Genomic DNA, 26,820 nt, shown 5'->3' on the forward strand with positions numbered 1-26,820 from the left:
TCAGGAAAGCTTCCTGCCAGTGGCCCGGAGCAGAGCATCCATGACCTCTTTGTTCCTCAGAGCATACACCACAGGGTTCAGTAGGGGGGTGATGATGGTGTAGGTCACTGAGATCAGCTGATCCTGATCCTTGGTGTTCTCTGACTTGGGCTTGGGGTAGGCAGTGGAGGCACAGCCATAGTGGACCATGACCACAGTGAGGTGGGAAGTACATGTGGCAAAGGCCTTCTTCTGCACCTTAGCAGAGGCAATTTTAAGGATGGTGGAGATGATGAGGATGTAGGAAATGAAAACCAATCCCATGGGAACCAGGATCACCAGGATACTGATGATTAAAGTCAGGATCTCATTGACAGTTATGTCAGTGCAGGAGAGCTTCCTCACAGGTCAGATCTCACAGATGAAGTGGGCCACCTTTGTAACACAGAAAGGTAACCTGAATACAGATGTAACCTGTTTCATGGTTACAATCAGCCCAATGCTTCAGGCCTCCCACACCAGCTGGATGCACGCCCTCTTGTTCATGATGACAGAGTACCTCAAGGGGTTGTAAATGGCCACAAAGCAGTCGTGCACCATTGCTGTGAGCAGGAAGCAGTTGTTGATGGCCAAAATGATGAAGAACATCTGAGTGGCACAACCTGCCAAAGAAATGGGCTGACTCAGTCCTGTGAGGTTACAGAGCATCTTGGGTATAATGATGAGTGTGTACATGGTCTCTGAAGCTGACAGCATGCTGAGGAAGAAGTACATGGGGGTGAGGAGGTGACGACCAACGCTAATGATGGTTATAATGATGATACTGCCTGCCAAGGTTAACATATACAGTGCAAAGAACATAATAAAGAGGGTGAGCTGGTGCTCATGGAAGCTGGAGAAAACCTGGAAAGTAAACTCACTCACCAAAGTGTGATTCTCTTTCTTCATTAAATCATATATGGCATCTAAGAAAGTAAAATATTATATAAGGAACCTAGATGGTTGATTTCTGTCAATAGTAGGCTGGGCAGATTCTTTTGGTTCATCTACTTCAGGTCTCTGCTTATTTATATTCATACCCATGCTCATTTCTTTTGGGAATGAACAGTTGAGTAATGTTCTTTTCTCACTAAGGAAAAAGTACATGGTTTTTAGAGTCAGGTGGTATAAACTCATATTTTAGTCCTATCATGGGCTAAGTTACCTTGGGAAAGGAATTTACATCTCTAAGTCTAGTTTCCTCACCTTTATATGGATGCAATTGTGATAACATCATAGAATTGTTGGTAGAAACATTTTAAACTGTTAAGTATCAACTTATATTAGAATTCAAACAATTATTGAATCCATTCAAGTTCAGTGGTATAATGTCGTGCAGAGCTCCAGGCTCTGTAGCTACCTACTAATTCCCAAGCTTCTAGGGTTTAAGGTAGGTAGAGCTCTTGTCACTATGGTTTACACACACTGCGTTCTCATTTCAGTCTTTCAATTCTGATGGCACTACTCCTCTCAACTTCTGTGCTTCTGTGCTACAGTCCTCTTCCCTAGATACTACTCATTTTTCAGAGCTACACAAAGCCCATAACCTCTGTAAAATCCTTTTCTATTCTCTCTCTCTCACCCTGCTCCCTCCCTTCCCCCAGCCCCAAACACGTGTCCTTGAACATGGAGGTAGCATACTAGCTCTTTTGTGTTAAAAGCACCATAGTGCATTTGTGATTACAAAATATGTTCACATACATTATTTAACTTCATCACCATCCAATGGAACAGGGAGGGCGAGGATTATTGTTTCTCTTCAGAAGCAGAGACTGAGGATCAGCTCCTTTTAGGAAATTGCCCGTGGACACACGGGTGTCAAAGGATGAAAATCAAGACTTGAATTCATGTCTTCTGATCCTGTGTCCATTGTTCCTCCTATTACACAAAACTGCATCATAGAACTGTCCCCATCATGGCTAGATTATATAGTCTTTGAGAGTAGGGACCATGTATTTCAATTCTTTATAACCCTATGACCACTGCAATGTAGGGCACAATGTCTGCTGATGGAATCGTTGCAGGTAACTGGTCCATCAAACAAATTGCCTGTTAGAAAGCAGAGTGCTGGGGAACCACAGTGAGCTCTTCTTCAAAGAAGAGGAGTTTTTAGGGCTTCCCTGGTGGTGCAGTGGTTGGGAGTCCGCCTGCCAGTGCAGGGGACACGGGTTCGTGCTCCGGTCCGGGAGGATCTCGCATGCCATGGAGCGGCTGGGCCCGTGAGTCATGAGCGCTGAGCCTGCGCGTCCGGAGCCTGTGCTCCACAGCGGGAGAGGCCAGAGCGGTGAGAGGCCCGCGTACCGCAAAAAAAAAAAAAAAAAAAAAGAGTTTTCAATGTTTTTTAACCTCTGTCTCCTTTCCCTCTGTCTATGCCTGTGATAGCAACAAACAACTAAAGAACTGGGCTGAATTTTAACATTGGAATTATAACTCTAGAAGAAAGCTAACACTATGAACATCTAATTGGAAAATATACTGGTAGTGTAACTTTTCTAGTAGCCTTTACCCTATAACTAAACAACATATAATTATGTAACGGGTTAGCTATAAATATAAATTTAATAATAGGATACACGGAGTGGCCTAAAAAGTGCATTTTGCTGGAAGTAAAGCAAATTAGCCGCATTGAAAAATGACTTAGTATTGGGTAAATTTCAAAGGCAAACTTCTTTAGTGCTTTTAAAATTAATCTCTTTTTCAGAAATATAACATTTTAAACAAAGGAAATCTACAAAAAGGTATTTATAAGGTATTGCTGCACAGTTACGCTTCAACTCCTCCGAGCATGATATGAAAAGAAGTGGAATGAGGTTGAAAAAAATTTTATGTTAGATGTCAGGGACCATTTCTTAACAGGGAAAGTTGTTTGGCCTTGATGTGTGTACCATGATAAGTAACTGTAAATGTATACTATGAGGCTTTATAAACAGTGTCTCTGTGGATTATGATTTGTGTGAAGACAAGAATATAGACAAGGAAACATAGCTGCTAAGTAGCAGAGCCACATTCTTTATTACCATATTAGTCAAGATAGTGTTTAATTCTGGAAGTCATTATTCCTTAGGATTAGCAGAGGATCTTTGAAAGTGGTAAATTAAGGCTAAAGAAGAACAAAAATTCATATACACCTGGACCCTTTCCAGCTTAATATAATTTGACCTTTAACAACAATAAAACACGTACATGTATTTTATTCCTTATGTGGCTACCTCTGTAAATGATTGAAGTCTTTTCCCAAATCTCACTTACTTTTCTTCCTGCAAATCTGTGGCTCAACAGAAAAATGGAGGTAGAGATCAGAAATGTGGCCCATTGGTCACAAGTATTCACAAATCAAGGTCATGAAACAAAGGCACATGGATGTGGTCCTTCTACCTGCTTTAGGGCCAGTCTAGGGCTGGAGGTAAAAGGAAAGTTACAGGGGGCTCCTCAGATACTAGATATTCTCTCCAGCTAGGGGAGGAGTTTTTGACACCCAAGAAAGGCTCTCTGGGGATCACCTCTCAAGGTTTCTGTGTGTCATTCCCTGAGCACCCTCGAGAGTCACACTGGGGCTAGAAGCAAGCAGACGGTCGGTGCCCAGGGACCTTGTTATGTAGAGGGCACATTTACCAGATTATATGGGTTTGTGCTTTAGGACTCTCATGGCACTTTGCACTGCAAGTAGAAACAGCAGTGGCTTATTTGTCGGGTTTTGTTTTTTAAATAAGTATCCTATTCTTATATAGTTGGGCCTTGGAAAACCATGGTTACAAACCCCAAGTGAGCTCTAGCTAAGAGCTTCTGTCTTGGATTCCAGGAAACTATGCAGCTCTTCCTGTAGTCAAGAACCCTGCTCAATATCTTTTTTTTTTTTCTTCTTCTTTTCTGGAACTAAAACAGTCAATCTGGCTATCGTTTCTGTCCTATTGTGGGACTCAGAAATGGTAGACCAAAGCTCAATAGACAGTAGAGACCTCTCCAGAAGGCCAGGAGACCACTGTCTGTGTCTAAAGAAACCTGAGCCAGAATTTCATACCCCAGGCCTGTCCAAGAAAATAGTTAAATGCACAGGGCTTCACAAGCCCAGTCTGGGGTTACCTCCACACTGGTTTCTTGGCCCCAAGTCCAGGCATTTTTTCTCCCCCTAGGAGCATCTTATTCTCACTATTTTCCTCTTTTATATTGGTAAAAGACAAACTGAGGCATATTAAAATTTTTAAGTTTTTTTTTTTTTTTAACAAAAATCAATGCAAATTGGGCAGTGCCAAAACAGAAGTTGTTAGGGGTGTCTCAGGGCCAGGAACTCAGGGAGAGACTTCTATAAAGAAAAAGGAGAAGCAAATTAAGGAGAGTAATGACTGGCTGTAGTTTAAAGCCTGGTTGGCTTTTTGTGATTGGTTGTCCTGAGACTTTGATTTTATAACCTGGAGGCATTTCCAGCCTTAGATTTTAGTTTGTTTACATAGGCTGCCATGGCATTAGAGGCCCCTCAGTTTGATGGCCTTCTTGTTTAGTTAATTTAACAACATGTACCTTATCTATCTTATGGCCAGATCCTGACAATTCTCCAAGTTAATTTTTCCACACATGGCAAAAAAATGAAGTGCCTGCATTCATACCTTGATAAACTTAAAAAGTGCCCCTTGTACTTGGTTTTGGTTTGTTTTTTGGTTAAGTGGGGTATGTGTGTGGTTTTTTTGGGTTGTTTTTTTGTATTCCTGCTTCTCCTTCTCTACTGAATTTGTGGTAGCTTTTAAATTTAGAAGACTATAGAAAGAAGTGTTTATAGCAAACATGAAGAAGTTTATAATATTTGCTCTTATCCATATCAGTTTCAGAGACATAAGAGGAAATGCTAGCCAAATCAGGTTTTCTTAGAAAACTCAAAACTTTTCATTAAATTATCATTAATGAAGTTAGCATCTCAACTTCTTTTCCTGGCTATTTGCAGCTGAGTAGTATCTTCATAGCCATTATAGCCTTCAATGTTTTGGAGTCAAAGTATGATTGGATAGTCTTCCATTTTGGGGCCACCCCTGTGATTAAACTTGTTTTTTTTTTTTTTTTTTCTCTGCTCTAGTGAGAGCAGAGCCAATTTGTCACTCTAGATATCACTGTAAACACAAATCAGCATTGAGGCATAAAGAGGCTCCCTGCCCCCAGTGGGAAGCAGGTAGAAAGCCTCTTTCATAGGAGACAATCAAGACAGCTCTAGCAACACACAATCAGAGTAGGAAGAACTTTGTACTCTTACAATCTGAGCTCTCTGTGAAAAATTAGGAGACCATGCTGTTAGAGGATGCACTAGTGACCTTATTTTTCCTGAGGAGGTATCTTTTTGTTTTAAGAGCTGAAAAGGAAATCTAGCAGAATCCTAGGTTTATGAATAATCAGGAGAGGAAGGACAGTGGTTAGGGTTCTGTTAGGAGGTTGATGGCCAAACAACCTGACTCCTGGTTAGCAGGTCTCTCTGGGTATGGCTGTGAGAACAGCTAAAGGGCTGAGCTAAGGGAAGTGCTGTATTGCTGGGCACTGTGTCCCTGGGTGACTTAACCTCAGCCTAGTGTTGTGTGGGTAGGCTTGTCCACATGCATGACTGTAGTTATCCACATCCGTGCTTGCTTGTATTGAAACTTGGGTGTTCCAGTTAGCGACATAACAAACTACTTGAACTTAGTGTCATAAAGCAACAACAGTCCTTCATCATCCATCTCTGGGAGACTGGTCTCAATGAGGCTCTTCTCACATCTGGTCTCCCATGTAACTGTGGTCAGGAGGCAGCGGGGGTTTGCTCACTCATGTCGTCAGTCAATGCTAGCTGTTGACTGAAATACCTACACCTAGCCTCTCCAAGTAGCCTGAGCTTCCTCACAACCTGTGCTCTGGATTCCAAAAGCAAGCACCCCAAGACAAAGAGCCCGACAGAAGCTGTATGATCCTTTATGTCCTGGTCTCAAAAGTCAGGATGTCACAGCATGACTTTCACACCACCATAATTGTCCAGTCAGTCACAGAGACATGCCCAGTCTCAAGGGGAGGGGTACAGACTTTGCTTTGCAATGGGGGTGCAGCGCACTAATAGGAGAGCATATGGAATGGGAGATACTGCATCCAGTTTTTGAAAATACAGTCTATTTGCTATAGTGAATTAGCAAATGACCAGGATCTTCTCTTGAACAGTTTAGGCTCGCTATCCTCAAAGGGAAACAGGAAACAAAATAAAAATTAGACTAACCAAACTCCAGGCTCTCCCTACTTAGATGTTTCTGTAAACCTGACCACTCTTTTTTTTTAGTTCTGAGGAATATTAAATATTTTTTTACATTTATTGTGCACTTTATTTCTATTATTATTACATTGTAATATATAATGAAATAATTATACAACTCACCATAATGCATAATCAGTGGGAGCTCTGAGTTTGTTTTCATTTGCCACTCAATGATAAGGTTTTTTTTTTTTAAATTGGGGTATAGTTGTTTTACAATGTTGTTAGTTTCTACTGTACCCCAAAGCGGAGTTCCTTGTGCTATACAGCAGGTTCTCATTAGTTATCTATTTTATACATATTAGTGTATATATGTCAATCCCAATCTCCCAATTCATCCCACTCACCCTCTTTCCCCACTTGGTGTCCATATGTTTGTTCTATACATCTGTATCTCTATTTCTGCCTTGCAAACCGGTTCATCTGTACCATTTTTCTAGCTTCCACATATATGCATTAATATACAATATTTGTTTTTCTCTTTCTGACTTACTTCACTCTGTATGACAGTCTCTAGGTCCATCCATGTCCTACAAATGACCCAATTGTGTTCCTTCCTGACCACTCTTTTTGAAATGCTTAAGTTCCGGGGATTCTTGGAAAAATGAAGGGGAAATGTGAACAACTCCTCCCCCACCACCACCACCAAAAACAAAGGAAGAATCTAGATCTTCTGCTAATCTAACGTTAGACACTTGAGATGACATTAATGATTAGAAAGTAAAATAGGTATATATTTAGTGCATTACATGATAACTGGAAAAGCAAGCCAAAGTTCTAAACAATTTCAAAATTAACAAAACTCTGCCTAGGCTGAAAAGAAGATTTTGAAGCTACTGGTTGCGATTTGCCTATAGGCTTTTGTATATGTTATGTTTGGTGTATGTTATGATCTTTCTTTAAAAAATATTTATCATATTTAATATAACATACTTACAAAACACTATGTTTAAAATATGTCGAGATGCATAACAATAAAACATGTGGAATCCCATCACTCGACTCAAGAACTACTCGATTCAGGAATCACTTAGGTAATTCTCATTTTTCCCACTTCCTTATCTCTTTTCACTGCACCCCCCTACCCTCACCCTCACCCCCAACAGTTACTACTATCCTGATTTTTATGTTTATTTTCATCTTACTTATTTTATACCTTTATTATATGTGTATGTGTGTTTAAACAATACATTTTTTAGTTCTGTTCTTGAGCTTTATAAAAATGATATACTGTATACAGTTTTTTGAGACTTGTTTTTTAAAAAATTCAGTGTTCCTTTTCTAAGATCCAGAGTGGAGCTATAGTTTATTAATTTAACTGCCTTACGCTATTCCATCATGTGAATATACCGCAGTGTTTTTTGTCCATTGTCCTGGTGAGGGATAATGGGGTTGTTTCCAGATTTTTGTTATTATAAATTGTAATGTTTCAAATATTTTACTGCATACTTTCTTGATTAAATGTGCACTAGTTCCTCTAAGGTTTATATCCTTTTGATAAATTACTTGCTCATGGGACATAAAAAGTTTCAACTTTACAAGATAATACGAAATCGAATTTTGTAGTGGTTGTACCAATTTACACTGTGACAAGTGAAGAATAAGAGTTCCAGTTGATCTACACCCTTTTATTCTTGTTATTAGACTTGCTAATTTCTGTCAAACTAGTAGGTGTGACATGGTTGTGGTTTTAATTTACATTTTCCTGAATAACAAGAGGTTGAACATCTTTTCAAAGTTTATTGGCCATGACTGTTTTGTCTTCTGCAAAATACTTGTTCATGTCCTTAATATGTTATACAAATATTTTCTACCACTTTGTGGCTTGTCTTTTCACTTCTTTATGGTGCTTTTTATTGAACAAAAGTTATTTTAATGGAGTCAAATTTATCATTCTTGTCTTTTTTGTTAGCACTTTTGCATCTTGCTTGGAAAAAGAAATGTCTACCTCAGTGTCAGAATAGTCTCTTTTATTTTCTTCTAAGCCTATTAATATACTTTTCATATTTAAATCCATTTGGATTTGATTTTTGTGTATGAGGTAAGATAGATGTCCAAATTCATTTTTCTTTTTTCAACTGGATAACCAGTTCTATCAGCTGTTTGAAAAGTCCTTCCTTTCCCCACTGGTTTACAATTTTATCTCTGTCATACATTATAAATCTTTATAAGCACTGGTCAGTTTAGCCACTTCATTCTGCTCCATTGGTCAGTTTTATTCCATGTACCCAGATTACACTATCTTAACAACTATAACTTTATAATAAATCTTAGTTATCAGGGAGATCAAACCCTCTTATCTTCTTTTATTTTTATGTAGCTGGATCTTTACCTTTCCATACAAATTTTAGATCAGGTTTTTGAAATTACATTAAACTAAAAAATCATTAGGGATGAACTGATATAGGCTCTCTCTCTATTTATTTAAATGCTTTAATTTTTGTTGTCAGTCCTCAAGATCACTATCCAGCTAGGTGATTCTCTTAGAAGGATTCACAGGGTACAGAAAAACTGTTACAGTCATGGTTATAGTTTATTACAGCAAAAGGGTACACATTAAAATTAACAAAGGGAAAAAAGGTCCATGGGGGCAAAGTCTAGGAGGAAACAAGCATAAACTTCCAAGTGTCCTCCCCCAGGGGAGTCACATGGACATGAGTAACTTTCTCAGCAACAATGCCAAGTGACCATAGGTTCAAAGTGTTTTTGACCAGGGAAGCTCACCTGAGCCTTGGTGTCAGGCTTTTTATTGGGAGTCAGTCACATTAGGCATGTAATAACCTGCATTACTGACCTCAGGTACTCAGACTCCAGCCCTTTAGAACAAAAACAGATGTTCACCATAAATTACACTTTTAGCATAAATGATCTGATCAAACAAATATCTGTGGTTCAAGGCCTCTGACATATCAAAACACTTATCAAGCAGAATTAATTCAAGGGCTCAGAGCTCCTCTCCCATTAGCTGGCCGAGGTCCAGTCCTAAACACAAGCCTTTCTTGGGAATGTGCAGGGTTTGAGCAGCCCAGGCCTGCTGGTTTAACCCTTTCCTGCACAAATATCTATAAAGAAATTTTAATATTTTTTTTCACTTTTTTGAAACTTTTCAAATATACAATTTCAGACTTATAGAAAAGTTGCAAGAGTACTATAAAGACTCCTAAATGTCTTTGTCTGGTACCCCAATTATTCACATTTTGTCCCACTTACTGTGTCATTCTCTTTCTTTCATCTATAATCTATCTATATCTATCTATCTATCTAACATTTTTCCAAATCACTTGAGAGTAAGTTGAAGCCATTGTGTCACTTTACTCCTAAATATTTTAGTGTGTATTCCCTAGGAAGAAGCTCATTATCTTAGGTAATCACAGTATAATTATTAAAAATCAGTGTATATGTATATATATACAGAGAGAGCCACATACACATATATATTAATATCAAATACAGTACTATTACCTAATCCACAAATAATATTTAAATTACCCATTATCTCATAATGTCCTTTATAGCTAAATTTTTTTTGTAGTTTAGTATCCAATCCAAGATTACTCTTTGCATATTTGTTTTCCTGTTTCTCTAGTGCCTTTTTATCTGAAACATTACCTTACATTTCTTTGTCATTCTCTTCCTTGATACTTCTGAAAAGTGCAGGCCAGGTATTTTATGGAATGTCTCAGTTTGAATTTATCTGAAGAGTTCATAATTTTCTCCTTGCACTTATCTTTGATTCTGTTTCACTTCTTTCCCTTCTTTGTACTTACTTTGATTTAATATCCTTCATGACTAGATTTAAATTTTGAATTTTTAGTAAGAATATCATGAAAGTGATATTGTATCATTCTCAGTGCATCATACCAGGAACCACGTGATGTCAATTTGTCCTAATATTAGTGATGTTAACTTGTTTAAGGTGGTGTCCACTAGGTTTCTCCATTGTAAAGTTATTATTTTACCTTTATATATATATAATTTGTAGAGTGATATATTGAGATTAATATCCTGTTCCTCATCAAACTTTCACGCTCTAGCTTTAGGATCCATTGATGATTTCCTAACTCCATCATTTCTCCTATAGACTGATATTCTGTAAGAAAGAGGTACTATTTAGATACTAGTAGACTTAGATAATATAGATACTATGAGATAATGTTAATGACTGTTAACATTATTTATGTTGATGTTCAAATCATCACAGAATTGGCAAGTGGGAACTGCATTAGTTTGGCTCCTTTGTTCTTTTGACATGTCTCCATTATTCTTTGAGTAGTTTTATTTTCAACTGAGGTATAATTGATATATAACATTATATTAGTTTCAGGTGTACAGTATAATAATTTGGTATTTGTATATGTTATGAAATATTCACCATGATAAGTCTAGTTAAAATCCATCACCATACCTAATTATAAATTCTTTTTTTCTTGTGATGAGAACTTTTAAGACTTAATCTCTTCATAACTTTCAAATATGCAATACAGTATTATTAATTATAGTCACCATGCTGTACATTACATCCTCATGGCTGACTTATTTTATAACTGGAAGTTTATACCTTTTGACCCCATTCACCCATTTCATCCACCCTTCCCCTAGCCCCCATCTCTGGCAACCACCAGTCTCTTCTTTGAGCACTTCTTTAACCTCAAGATAGAGACGTTCCAGGCTCATCTTGTACTTTCCCTGCACTGTCCCTGGAATCAGCCATTTATCTGAGAAGCTATGGTATCTTTCAGTGGAGAATTGTATTTAGAAACCAAGATCTGGGTGCTAGGTGTACTTATTGGCCCTGCTATATATTTAATTTTAGACTCTAAAGCTAGAAAATGGGGGGTGTATTAATCTTTATATCTTAATGACCATGATTTTATAATGATACCACCAATTCTAAACTAATATCTCAGAGTGTGTTCTAGTGTTCCCCATTTCTCACTTCTTTTCCCAATGATAAGACACCTATTATTCTCAGTATATTTGCATATTTGTTCAAGTCTAAAATACACAGAATTTTTTTATATAAATTACTAATCCTTGCCGTATCTAAAATGAAACCTGACTACTACAAGCAACTCTATGCCAATAAAATGGACAACCTGGAAGAAATGGACAAATTCATAGAAAGGTATAACCTTCCAAGACTAAACCAGGAAGAAATAGAAAATATGAACAGACAAATCACACATAATGATATTGAAACTGTGATTAAAAATCTTCCAACAAAGAAAAGTCCAGGACCAGATGGCTTCACAGGTGAATTCTATCAAACATTTAGAGAAGAGCTAATACCCATACTTCTCAAACTCTTCCAAAAAATTGTAGAGGAAGGAACACTCACTAACTCATTCTATGAGGCCACCATCACCCTGATGCCAAAACCAGAAAAAGATACTACAAAAAAAGAAAATTACAGACCGATATCACTGATGAATACTGATACAAAAATCCTCAACAAAATAATAGCAAACAAATCCAACAACACATTAAAAGGATCATACACCATGATCAAGTGGGATTTATCCCAGGGATGCAAGGATTTTTCAGTACACGCAAACCAAACAATGTGATACACCATATTAACAAACTGAAGGAGAAAAACTATATAATCATCTCAATAGATGCAGAAAAAGCTTTTGACAAAATTCAACATTCATTTATGATAAAAACTCTCCAGAAAGTAGTCATAGAGGGAACTTACCTCAACATAATAAAGGCCATATATGACAAACCCACAGCAAACATGATTCTCAATGGTGAAAAACTGAAACCATTTCCTCTAAGATCAGGAACAAAACAAGGTTGCACACTCTCACCACTATTATTCAACATAGTTTTGGAAGTCCTAGCCATGGCAGTCAGAGAAGAAAAAGAAATAAGAAGAATCCAAATTGGAAAAGAAGAAGTAAAGCTGTTACTCTTTGCAGATGACATGATACTATACATAGAGAATCCTACAGATGCCACCAGAAATCTACTAGAGCTAATCAATGAATTTGGTAGAGTAGCAGGATACAAAATTAATGCGCAGAAATCTCTTGCATTCCTATACAATAATGATGAGAAATCTGAAAGAGAAATTAAGGAAACACTCCCATTTACCACTGCAACAAAAAGAATAACATACTTAGGAATAAACCTATCTAGGGGGACAAAAGACCTGTATGCAGAAAACTATAAGACACTGGTGAAATAAATTAATGATGATACCAAGAGATGGAGAGATATACCATGTTCTTGGATTGGAAAAATCAATATTGTGAAAATGACTCTACTACCCAAAGCAATCTACAGATTCAATGTAATCCCTATCAGATTACCAATGGCCTTTTTTATGGAACTAGAACAAAAAATCTTAAAATTTGTGGAGACAAAAAAGACCCAGAATAGCCAAAGCAGTCTTGAGGGAAAAAAACGGAGCTAGAAGAGTCAGACTCCCTGACTTCAGACTACTACAAAGCTACAGGAATCAAGACAATATGGTACTGGCACAAAAACAGAAATATAGATCAATGGAACAACATAGAAAGCCCAAAGATATATCCACGCACCTTTGGTCAACTAATCTCTGACAGAGGAGGCAAGGATATACAGTGGAGTAAAGACAGTCTCTTCAATAAGTGGTGCTGGGGAAACTGGACAGCTACATGTGAAAGAATGAAATTAGAACAGTCTCTAACACCATACACAAAAATAAACTCAAAATTGATTAGAGACCTAAATGTAAGATGGGACACTATAAAACTCTTAGAGGAAAACATAGGAAGAACACTCTTTGACATAAATCACAGCAAGATCTTTTTAGATCCACGTCCTAGAGTAATGGAAATAAAAACAAAAATAAACAAATGAGACCTAATGAAACTTCAAAGCTTTTGCACAGCAAAGGAAACCATAAACAAGACGAAAAGACAACCCTCAGAATGGGAGAAAATATTTGCAAATGGAGCAACGGACAAAGGATTAATCTCCAAAATATATAAACAGCTCATGCAACTCAATATTACAAAAAACAAACAACTCAATCGAAAAATGGGCAGAAGACCTAAATAGACATTTCTCCAAGAAGACATACAGATGGCCAGGAAGCACATGAAAGGATGTTCAACATCAGTAATTATTAGAGAAATGCAAATCAAAACTACAATGAGGTATCACCTCACACCAGTTAGAATGGGCATCATCAGAAAATCTACAAACAACAAATGCTGGAGAGGGTGTGGAGAAAAGGGAGCCCTCTTGCAGTGTTGGTGGGAATGTAAATTGATACAGCCACTATGGAGAACAGTATGGAGGTTCCTTAAAGAACTAAAAATAGAATTACCATATGACCCAGCAATCCCACTACTGGGCATATACCTGGAGAAAACCATAATTCAGAAAGGCACATGCGCCCCAGTGTTCATTGCAGCACTATTTACAATAGCCAGGTCATGGAAGCAACCTAAATGTCCATTGACAGATGAATGGATAAAGAAGATGTAGTACATATATACAATGGAATATTACTCAGCCATATAAAAGAATGAAATTGGGTCACTTGTAGAGACGTGGATGCATCTAGAGACTGTCATACAGAGTGAAGGAAGTCAGAAAGGGAAAAACAAGTATCGTATGTTAACGCATATATGTGGAACCTAGAAAAATGGTACAGATGAACCAGTTTGCAGGGCAGAAATTGAGACACAGATGTAGAGAATAAATGTATGGACACCAAGGGGGGAAAGTGACGGGGGTTGGGGGTGGTGGTGGGATGAATTAGGAGATTGGGTTTGACATGTATACACTGATGTGTATAAAATGGATGACTAATAAGAACCTGCTGTATAAAAAAATAAATAAAATAAAATTCAAAAAGATAGACTAATTCACTTTAGAAAAGCTCTGAAAATTGTAATTAGGTGTTGAAATTAATATTGAAAATATTGCAAAGGGGATGAACTTTTCATTACATTCTATCACTTTTTGGAAACACCAATTTTGGTTGATGTGGTTCTCCAATTTTAAACACACACATAAATACACACACACAAGCACACACATTCACAACAGCATACACATACATCTGTAGCTGCTTTGTTTCTCTGACCATGTAAGCATGGTGCACTCTTCCTTTTGGACAAAGCTATCAAACAGTTGAGCAACATCCTGTCTTGAACAAATAAAGCAGATGGAGTTGTATGCAAAACAGTCAAACAGGCTTTAGTTTAGTATAGAAAAAAATAAAAAAATAATAAAATAAAATAAAACTAAACCTACTAAATAGAATTAGGACTGTTGTCTGCATATACCTGTGTGTGTGTGTGTGTCCCATTTTTTGTAATCCAAATGGACTGTATTCTGTGTACTGTTATATGACTTGCTTTTTCACATAACAATACATTTGAGATATCTTTACAAAACAATACATGAAGGTTTTTATCATTTATTTGAACAATTGCATATAGTAAGATTATAACATAATTTATTTACCCTATTCTAAATATCCATGGATATTTAGGCTGTTTGAAGTTTTTGGCATTTTTAAAGGGTATTATAAAGAAAATCACTTTATATATTAAGTTCATATATAATTGTGCACTTCTGAGAGCACATCTATAGGATACATTCCTGAAAGTAATACTTCTTAGTTAGTGATATGTGCATTCAAAAACTTGATAACTATTACCAAACTGAAACCAAAATAAGATGTATTAATTTACACACTTTTCATATACTTATTAATCATTTGTACTTAATTTGCTGTGAATGTCCATTTACATATCTTGCTCATTTTTCATATTCTGTCATCATTTTCTTGTAAGAGTTCTATAATAAGGAAATATGTCTTTTATTATACATGTTGCAGTATTTTTCTTCTGTTTACCATTATTACTGAGTTTGTGAGTTTGAAATTTTATTAGCATTTTATTTATGTGTTTATCAAGGCCTTCCTAACTCCAACATTATTTTTTTTAAGTACCCATGTCTTCTATACTTTTTATGTTTCAGTGTTTGATTTATCTGGAATCAAACTGGCTATAAGAAACAAAGATGTACTTCTTAAAATGAAATCAGATGCACCTTTTATTATTACCCATAACTAGGCCATTGTCTCAACACCATATATCGAATAATAAAAACGTCTCATATTTTTACTACATTATGCTACCGTATGCTAAATCTGCCCCTCCCCCCTCAATTATTCTTCTTTGGAATTTCCCCAGTTATTCTCATATTTAACAATTAATGGTATTTTTATTGAATTCTCATTGTATTCACAGAAATTTAATAAGCATCTTTAGTCTATAATACTGAGGCTTTCTACACAAAGCAAGATTTAAATGGTAATGTTTGTCTTCTTTTGTGTATTTCAGTAGGGTTTTAAAATATTCTTCATGTAGAAAATGATTATTTTCTATTTCCATGTATTTGATCTGTTTTGTTTCATTTAGGAATGAGATATCTTCTTCCCTTATATTTTCTAAAGAACTATTATTTTCATCACTTATCTTTCCAGTTCATTCTCACTGGTATCTTAATCTAAATAATTCCTCAATTTATAAAGCTCTATATTTTATATCTATGTTTATTTCTGTCATTTTCAAAGTTCCATGTTACTTCCCCCTTCTGTCCTCCCTACCCTGTTAAAATTCCACAGACTAGCATTTCATTGCATTCACCTTTAATTCACGTGCCCCTATCTTACCTGGCATAATACCAATTTTGGTTAAATCAAATTTTCCTCTTGTGCAGAGCACCCATGCAGCTGAACTTCACTGGTGGAAAATATAATCTTATGATAACTGGTCTTACTTAGAAGTCATGACATTTAACACTAAGTGGGGTCTTGACGTTACGGGGGAACCCCTCTGTATTCCTGCCTACCATTTTTTCTCTCACCCTCTTTGCATCTTTTCACACATTCTTTTCTATTCTCTAACTTCCAAAGATTCTTCCTTATCCTTTTCTAAGCACATGACTTTAGTTTCTACTTCATTAAGAACAATTAAAGCAGTTAGGAGAGATCTTCCATGTAGTCCCACCAACACATCAACCCAACCATGTGCATCTGTGCTCAGTACCAATCCTTGTGTACTCTCACTGTGCGGAGCACTCCATGTACTTCTAACAAGACCATCTATGCACTTGTGCACTGCACCCCAATCCCCTTTCCCTTACTCAGGACTTTGCTTTAGCAGTTTTCCTCTATGTCTTTTGAATCATCAAATTTACATTAGATCACTTTCATTTACAAACGTATTTGCTTGTAATTTTCCTCATCCTAAAAGAACAAACATAAAGGCCAATAAAAACAACCTCCCTGTGATCCCATATCCTTCCCCAGCTACGGGCTCATTTATTTGCTCCCTTTTACATCAAAACTCTTTGAAGGAATTGCATTGTCTTCAGTTTCTCTCCTTTGTTCTCTTGAATTCACACGAAACAGGATTTTATCACCATCTCTCATACAGATTTTTTTTCAATGAGACCGAAAACCTCATATTGCCAAATCTAACAATCAATTCTAACACAACGTACTTGGCATATTGGCAGCATTGGACCCAATTGACTCATTTCTCTTACTCGGAAATCTCTTTTCATGTCGTTTCCAGGACACACACTTTTTTAGTTTTCATATTTTCCCCTTCCAATGTCATTTCTCTTTTCTCCTCAATCTCATGATGTTGGACTACCTCAAGTTTCAGCCACAAACCACTTCTGTATTTACAGTTGCAACCTACTGATCACTTCCTCTTCTGGCTTTAAAAAATTCCCAAACTTAAATCTCCACTCCATATTTCTTTCCAAAATCCAAAGTTGTATGTTCAACAGTCATCCCATTTTCTCTTCTTGAATATCTCCTCAGCATCTCAAATAGAACATGTCCCCAACTGAACCGATAAACTCTTCACTCAAAGGGACACTTTGTTCCAAGCTGCCATAACCTCTAACTTGGACCACAGCAGCAAGGTCCTGACTGGCCTCTCCTTGCTTCTCCTTTGGGTCTGGGGGTTGATTACAGTAGCAGTCAGAGTAAAGATTTTAATGTCTAAATCAAATCAGGTAGCCCCTTTGCTCAGATGGCTCTACAATGAATTTTTAACCCTCTTAGAATAAAATTCAAAGTCCTTACCATAGCTTATAAGACCACAGTTTCAATCTTCCCCTTAATTGCCTTGGTCATTACCTTCCAGCCACACTGGCCTATTTTTTGTTCCTCACACATGCCAAGGTTAACCTCTCCCTAGATCTTATCTTAGCTTGGAGCACTCTTCCCCACATTCTATGTGGCTCACTCACTCCTTCATTCATTCTTCTGCTCAAACATCACCTTTCCTGACCACCTGATCTAAATGCGCTACTGTTTCATGCTGCCAGGAATGACTATCCTTTTGTCCTTTTTTCCTTTTTCTTTTTCTCCAAACAACATCACTTCCCAAAATAACATTTCATATAACTTATATACTTTTAAAATCATCTATGTTTCTCTTGGAAAATAAGTTCTGTGACAGCAGGAACTTTGCTTCGTTCACTGCTTGTTTTTGTTAGTGATTTTTACTCTCCTTTGTTTGGTATTTTGCCTGGAATACAGTTTTCCATCCCTTATTTTCAACCTTCCTGTTTTGTTTTAGGTAGTGATAAGTGCTAAAAAAAAAACCCAAAAACCAAAAAAACCCATAAAACACCTAATAGAGTGCCCACATTGGTGGGCATTACAATAGATGAAGTGATCAAGGAAGGAATCCTTAAAGATTACTTCTCATTTTAGTTGAGGCTTGAATGATAGAGAATGAACATGCATAAATGAATGAATGGGAATCTGGAGAAAAAGAGCACTCTAGACTGAAGGAATAACAAGTATAAAGTTCCTAAGTGGGAATAAACCTATGTTGATAGTTACCGGACTAGTAGGTAAGAGGTTAGACATAAGAGATGAGGTCATTCTTAATGACATGGAGTGACAAGGACAGGTAGGGCCTATAGGTCATCATGAGGAGAGTAAATTATATTCCAAATACAATGGGAATCCATTGGGTATTTTTAATTAGGGTAAGAGCATGATCTGATTTTCATCTTTAAAATATAACTTTGGCTTTTGTGTAAAGAATTGATTGGAAAAGAATAAGAATAAACAAGGAGAGTAGATAATGGGAGAAGATTGTTTCTGTATAGGAGCAGTTTCAGGGGAGATGGAAGGAAATGGATAAATTTGTTTTGTAGGTAGAACTGACAAAACTTGTCAGGAAATACTACTCGACATGGCCTCAAAGGCTAATTTTCTCTCCCCTTTCAGTAATTTGGCAAAGAGCTGACAGTGGAAGAATAGGTTGATACTAGCTGCTGAGTTCTTGAAGCTCCCTCTTCTAACAAGGATCTTTCAACTAAGAAGCTCCTGTTGTTATGTAGTCACTTAGATGTTTCCTGTTCCTCTTTTTTTTAAAAATAAATATGCCACTCCTGTGAAATATTGTATAATTATATCAACTTTACAGAGAGAAACATTTGACAAAATCCAGCACCCATATATGACAAAAGCTCTTAGTAAGTTAAGAATCGAAGGGAATTATCTCAATTTGATAAAGAGCATATCAAAAAAAAATCAATAGGATCATACTTAATGGTGAAAGACTGAATGCTTCCTCCCTAAAATCAGGGACAAGGCAAGGATATCTGCTCTCACCACTCTTATTTAACATGGTAATAGAAGTTCTACCCACTGCAATAAGACACAAAGAGGAAATAAAAGGCATATAGGTCAGAAAGGAAGATGTAAAACTGCCCCTATTTATGTGGGTGACATTATTATCTATGTAGAAAGACCCAAGGTACTTGCAAAAACAAAATAAAACAAAAAAACTTCCTAGAACTAGTGAGTTAGGTAAGGTTACAACATACAGTATCAACATATGGAAATCAATCACATTTCTATATACTAACAGTGAAAATGAGGGAACCAAGATTAAAAGCACAATATCATTTACAGCAGGGGTCCCCAACCCCTGGGCCATGGACCACTACCACTCCATGGCCTTTTAGGAACCAGGCTGCTCAGCAGGAGGTGAGAAGCGGGAGAGCGAGCAAAACTTCATCTGTATTTACAGCTGCTCCCCATGGCTCACATTACTGCCTGAGCTCCACCTCCTGTCAGATCAGCAGTGGCATTAGAATCTCATAGGAGCACAAACTCTACTATGAACTGTGCATGCAAGGGATCTAGTTTGAGTGCTCCTTATGAGAATCTAATGCCTGATGATCTGAAGTGGAGCTGAAGCAGTGATGCTAGTGCTGGGGAGCAGCTGCAAATACAGATTATCATCAGCAGAGAGGTTTGACTGTGCAGAGACCATAATAAATCAACTGCTTCCAGGCTCATATCAAAGCCCGATCAGTGAGCGGCAAGTGAAAACAATCTCAGGGCTCCCACTGATTCTGCATTATGGTGAGTTGTATAATTCTTTCATTATATATTACAATGTAATAATAATAGAAATAAAGTACACAATAAATGTAATGCACTTGAATCATCCCAAAACCATCCCCTCACACACACCAGTCTGTGGAAAGATTGTCTTCCACAAAACCATTCCCTGGTGCCAAAAAGGTTGGGGACCACTGATTTACAGTTTCTCCAAAGAAAATGAAACACTTAGGTATATGCTTAACAAAACATGTATAAGATTTGTATGCTGAAAAATTACTAAATGCTGGTGAAAGAAATCAAAGAAGACTTAAATGGAGAAGCATACTTTGGACATGAACTGGAAGACTCAACACTATAAAGTTGTCATTTTCCTTAAATTGATCTATAGATTTAATGCAATTCCTATAAAAATCCTGGCAAGCATTTTTGTAGATATAGACAAGCTTATTCTAAAATTGATATGGAGTTGCACAGGCCTTAGACTAAAGACCTAAACTAAAATAATCCTGAGAAAGAAGAATAACGTGAGAGGAATCACTCTACCCAAAATTAAGATTTACTATACAGCTACCTTAATCAAGATACTGTGGTATTGGTGGAGCAGTAGACACATAGATCACTAGAACAGAGTGGAAAACTCAGAAATTGATGCACAGAAATACACTCAACTGATTTTTGACAAATGTGCAAAATGGAGGATGGTAGCCCTTAAAAAAAATTGAACTGAAGCAATTGGATATCTGTAGGCAAAAATTTAACCTTGATCTAAATCTCACAGCTTATTACCAAAAATCTCACAATGGATCATTGACTTAGATGTAAAAAATAAAACTTTAAAACTTCTAGAGAAAAATTACAGAAAAATGTGTAAAATATGGAAACAAAAAAGACCCCAAATAGCCAAGACAATCTTGAGAAAGAAGAGTAAAGCTGAGGTATCATACTCCCTGATTTTGAATTATATTACAAATCTACAATAATCAAAACAGTATGGTACTGACACCAAGACAGACATATAGATCAGTGGAACAGAACAGAGAGCCCAGAAATCAACCCACTCTTATATGGGCAATTAATCTATGACAAACAAAACAATATACAATATACAATGGGGAGAGGGCAACCTCTTCAATAAATGGTTTTGTGAAAACAGGACAGCTACACGCAAATGAATCAAACTAGACTACTCTCTCATACCATGCACAAAAATAAATTCAAAATGGATTAAAGACTTAAATGTAAGACCTGAAACCATAAAACTTTTTAGAGGAAAACATAGGTAGCAAACCCTTTGACATTTATCTTAGTGATATTGTTTTGGATATGTCTCCTCAGGCAAGGGCAACAAAAGCAAAAATAAATAAACGGGACCACATCAAGCTTAAAAGCTTTTGCACAGTGAAGGAAACTATTAGCAAAATGAAAAAGCCACCTGGTGAATAAGAGAAGGTATTCACAAATGATAGATCCAATAAGGGATTTTTTAAAAAGCTCATACAATTCAACATCAAAAAAACCAAACAACCCAATTGAAAATGGACAGAAGACCTGAATAGACATCTTTTCCAAAGAAGACATACAAATGGCCAACAGGCACATGAAAAGATGCTCAACATCACTAATCCTCAGGGAAATGCAAATCAAAACCACAATGAGACATTACCTCACACCTGTCAGAATGGCTATTATCAAAAAGATAACAAATAACAAGTGGTGGTGAGAATGTGGAGGAAAGGGAACCCTCATACACTGTTAATGGAAGTGTAAATTGGTAGAGCCACTATGGAAAACAGTATGGAGATTCCTGAAAAAATTAAAAATAGAATTACCATTTGATCCAGAAATTCCACTCCTGAGTATTTATCAGAAGAAAACAAAAACACTAATTAGAAAAGTTGCATGCCCCCCAGTGTTCATTACAGCATTATTTACAATAGCCAAGAAATGGAAGCAACCTAAGTGTCCATCAATAGATGAATAGATAAAGAAGATGTGGTAAATATTTACAACAGAATATTATTCAGCCATAAAAAAATGAAATCTTGCCATTTGTGACAACATTGATGGACCTAGAGGGTATTATGCTAAGTGAAAGAAGTTAAGCATATACTGTATGATTTCACTTATATGTGGAATCTAGAAAGCAAAACAAATGAACAGACATAACAAAACAGAAACAGAGTCATAGAGAACAAACAGGTGGTTGCCAGAGGGGAAAGGGATAGGAGGAGGAAAGAAATAGGTGAGGGATATTGAGGTACAAACTTCCATTTGCAAAATAAATGAGTCATGGTTATGGACATAACTATGTACATCTTTGTATGGTGACATCGTAGCTAGGTTATCATGGTTGATCACTTTGAAATGTAAAAAGTAAAAAACAAAAGGAGACTTAAACCAATGGAAAATAATACTATGTTTTTAATATGGAGGCTCAAGATCATTAAAATGTTAGTTTTTCATAAATTAGTTAATAAATGCAATAGGATTTCAATAAAATAATACCAGAGATTGGTTCGCTTGTATGTATGTAACGGTGCTGAGTATGTGTGTGCATTGGGGAGGGGTGTAAGTTAAACAAGCTGCTTCTAAAATTTATATGAAAAATTTAAACAGGCAAAACACCTAAAAATATTCTGAAGAAGAATAATGGCAGGTAACTATCGCTATTAGACAATAAAACATTTTTTAAAATCTATGATAATTAATGTTGTTGACACATTAAATAAATATATAAATGCAACAGAATAAAAAGTCTACAGTATTTCCATATTTCACATTGTTTCAGAGGACTTTCGTTTGCCCCAGGGAAGGGTAAGCCCAAAAGAATCCAGAAAAAAAAGGTCAATTGAATTCCAAAAATATTTTTTTTAACTCATAACTAAAACATTTGTCTTAAAAGCTGAAATAGTTTTTAACTTTAGCAAACTTTTCTAGAGAAGAAAGCTACATTTAGTTTACAAAGAATTTTGAATATCAAAAGTCTAAGCACTGAAAGTACTTTGTATGTGAAATGTATAATGTAAACTACTACAGAGTTAGGAAGAATTTAGGTTTTTCTGCCAAAATAAAATAAAGGTATCCAGCTTTGTGGAGAAGATAACACTGGAGTTAGTTGGATACTGGGGAAGGCCCACTCTTCGATCTACCAGCAGATACCAGGTTTACCCTGCTGTAAGGAAGGACGGGTGGCAACTGATAAAGCAGAAGAGATATGTCACTCACTTCCCAGCCTCAGAAAACACGTGAATCCTGGTGGAGCAGAAAAAGTTGAGTGATACATCCAAGTGGATGTCTTGGTGACATCCCACTGTGTCTTATTTACTCCATTATAGGGTCAAGGGTGCAACTGAATGTCCAATTGCCCTCAAGCAGTGGTTGAGAAAGGGCCAGTGGACCTAGAGTAGTCACAAGGAAGATGAAGTGCAGGAACCACATTGATTAAAGAGCATGATAAGACCAGAGTCATCACAATAGATAACAAGGATGACCACGGGAGTTCATGTATTTACATAGAAATCCAACATGGACAGGTGGAAGTGACCATGGATCAGGTTCCTCTTCCTCCATGCTAAGAAAACTAGAAGGCTTTGTTACCAACCCAGGGTTCTTGGACTCCTTAATCAATAGAAATTGATAAGAGGTCAAACTAGAAATTCACTCAAGGCTTTACTGGGACTTGTGTTGTGGCACAAGGGAGTGAAACCAAATAGCAGGTCCCCTTGCTCGCTCCTGAGTGGGGGTGAGCTGGTCCCTTAAATGGGGTGAGGGTAGGGGTGGACCCTTGGGTCAAGCCAGAGGGGTGGCTTAGGTGGTCTGTGCACCCAGTTGGTGGTGCTTTGTGCAGGGATCATGTGCAGGACTCTGGTTTTGCTTGACACCTCAGAAGTGGAAGTTGGGTTTTTGGTCGTTTTGTATCTTTTTTTTAATGAATTTATTTTTATTTATATTATTTATATTTGGCTGCGTTGGGTCTTCATTGCTGCTCATGGACTTTCTCTAGTTGCGGCAAGCGGGGGCAACTCTTCATTGCGGTGTGCTAGCTTCTCATTTTGGTGGCTTCTCTTGTTTCAAAGCATGGGCTCTAGGTGCATGGGCTTCAGTAGTTGTGGCACATGGGCTCAGTAGTTGTGGCTCGTGGGCTCTAGAGCGCAGGCTCAGTAGTTGTGGTGCATGGGCTTATTTGCTCCGAGGCATGTGGGATCTTCCCGGACCAGGGTTCGAACACATGTCTCCTGAATTGGCAGGTGGATTCTTAACCACTGCGCCACCAGGGAAGTCCCAGTCATTTTGTATCTTATTGTTCCTAATTGCCTGACTGCCATGTGTGCAGTTATTTTTAGACCCTTATAGTTTCTTTGTATTCTGTTGCTGGAGGAGAGTTTTGTACAGGTCCAAGCACTGTAACAAAGGGTCCCAGGTCCCAGGTCCAGCCTGTCTCACCTGCACCAGAACTTGATTCACCCAGAGGATAATGGGAAAGAAAGGGCAGGAGCAGGACCTTGAATTTCATTGTTTACTCATAAAATGACTTAATTACTAAATTGCCCCAGTTTACATGAAAAAGACTAGATGACTTTTTTCTGTCAGGCAGATTGGGAACTCAGAATTACAAAGTAGACTGAGCTGCAGAACTGTTTTAAAGTTAGATTTTTATGTGCTTGCATGCATAGCCTATAAAATGCGCAATGATTTTAGAGATGTTGATATTTTTGTATTTCAAAAATATTTTATAATGAGAACACTGTGTACTCATGTGTATCTTATGTATCTTTTAATAAATAGATCAGTATAATAATTTTTATTTGCTCAGTAATTATCCATTTTGATCATTATAGTTTGATTCAACACATATCTTGTGTCACAAATTGATTCTAAATTTCACCCTGATTCTTTTTTATATTTTTAAGGTGAGGAGCAGTAAATCGCCTTTTATTATTCCATTTCTAATTCAGTTGCTTTAATTTTATGGAAGTTTTCATGTCAAAATCCTTTACTGTTGACTCTTTTCAGGTTTTCAGGACTAATGAAATTACCTAATTTATCAGAAAGGTGTTATGCTGACTCTTTTCATATTTCCGTTTAATTCTCTTTCTTTATCTTTGTGACTTAGCTTAAAAAGGGCAGGAGAGGACCCAACCTGAAGGACCTTTTCTAAATTCTCTTTGGCTCCTCCTGACCCTCCCCTTGTACTTCTGGCTTCTCTTGCTCTCCTACCACAGGAAGCTCCAATTTGGATCTGCTTCTAAATTTTCTTTCTTTTCAGCCAATTTCACAGCATTCTTTCAGCAATTTGCTCCCTGAGCTGTTAGTCTTCTCTTCCTCTGAGCCTGCTGTGCATCCTGCCCATGAGGAAAACCCTTCTTTCAGCCCTGCAGGGACTTCTTTATGTGGCTCGTCTCTAGCCAGAAGAAGTGAAGCATCAGACCAAGTCATGTGCACTGCATGCCCATCATATGCAGTTAGGAGTTCTCTCCACTTAACTCCCTCACTTCCCATTCCATGGTTCCCTTTCCTTTGAAGTCCCACATGTTTGAAAATATTCTCTCTAGAAGGATTTTAGTTCACTCCAAACCCATTTCCTAAAAGATATCTATATTTTTGCTTTGCTTATCTTATTAAATCAAAAGACACTTAGATTTCTACACAATATCTTCCCTAGTGACCACTTGTTCAAGCATCCAATTTATGTTAAAAGAGGATTCAGTGGAGTGGCGATTTTAATGTGGTTTATACCACATTAAAAAGTGGATTGGTCACTTTAAATTTAAGCTTGAGATAAACACTAGGTCACATTCTGACCCTGTAATTATCTACTGGAATACAGACAATGGATGTCTTTGAGTGACTTTTGCTTTTATTTATGTTAACAAAAGGTTGAGGAAGTGAAAATCAATTATTAGAGGCTAGACTCCAGCTCCCTGGCCATGATGTGTGAGACTTCACTAATCATCTGAAATCTTGGTTCTGTAACTTTACCTATATAGGCTTCCTCCTGGAAGGCATGCACACCTATTTGGGTAGGGATTTCATCTTAGGAAAGGGATTTCCTACCACAGAGCATCCTGGACTTCTTTGTTTCTTAGACTATACGCAACAGGGTTTAGTAAAGGTGTGATGACAGTGTAGGTCACTGAGATCATCCTTGGTGTTCTCTGACTTGGGCTTGGGGTAGGGAGTGGAGGCACAGCCATAGTGGACAATGACCACAGTGAGGTAGGAGGCACAGATGGCAAAGGTCTTCTTCCGGCCCTCAGCTGAGGTGATCTTGAGAATAGTGGAAATAATGAGGATGTAGGAAATGAAGAGGAAGGTTGCAGGGCCTGTAATGACCAAGAGGCTGATAATTAAGGTCAGGATATCATTGATGATTGCGGTAGCACAGGCCAGGTCCAACACAAGTTGAACATCGCAGAAAAAATGCTCAATCAGTGACTTGCAAAAGGGCAGTCTGAAAATGGCCACAGCCTGAACCAGCGAGAGTGAGAACCCCGTGGCACAGACTGAGGATGCCAGCCTGGCACAGACCCTCCAGTTCATGATGATCGAGTAAGAAAGTGGCAGATGGCCGCATAGCAAGCATACCCCTTTACTGCCAATAGGAGGCAGTTGGTGATGACAAAGCCAAGGAAGAAAAAAAGCTGAGTCCCACAGGCCTCCAGGGAAGTGGATTGGCTCAGACCTACAGGGCTGGAAAGCATGCGAGGGATGATGACCAGGGAGTAGAAAGTCTCTGATAGGAGAGGACACTTAGAAATAAGTACATGGGGGTGTACAGGTGATGGTCAATGCGGATTACAGTCACAATGATGACATTGCCAGCCAGAGTTAGAATATACACGGTGAGAAACGCCACAAAGAGTGTGAGCTGATGTTCTTGGAAGTGGGAGAAAACTTGGAAAACAAACTCTCTTACCTCTGTGTGGTTGGCTGTCCTCATTGAAGATCTCAGGTCTGAAAGACAAAGTCAGTACCACCTCTTTGGACCAGACACTGCCCTGCCCTCTGGTGAACACACTGGCCAGAGCAAAGATTCAACACCACAAAGACCCAGTTCAAAACTTCATGAATCAACTGCCTTTTCCAAGGACATGGCAGACTAGGCCTAGAACTGGAATTAAAGATACAGAGAATTTGAGCAACACTATTT

At 37.5% G+C, this 26,820-nt stretch overlaps 1 pseudogene across 1 annotated transcript; it reads right to left on the bottom strand.

Annotated features, from left to right (window-relative positions):
• Positions 1 to 26,610, bottom strand: LOC308629758 (annotated as a pseudogene). The gene is made up of 3 exons: positions 25,725 to 26,610; positions 1,059 to 1,108; positions 1 to 944 (listed from the first exon to the last, which is right to left on the bottom strand). The product of its transcript is annotated as an uncharacterized misc_RNA (transcript).
• Positions 26,611 to 26,820: the final 210 nt, after the last annotated feature.

The sequence above is a fragment of the Mesoplodon bidens genome (assembly GCF_964165515.1).
Source record: "Mesoplodon bidens genome assembly, chromosome: 2".
In the NCBI taxonomy this organism is placed as follows: domain Eukaryota; kingdom Metazoa; phylum Chordata; class Mammalia; order Artiodactyla; family Ziphiidae; genus Mesoplodon; species Mesoplodon bidens.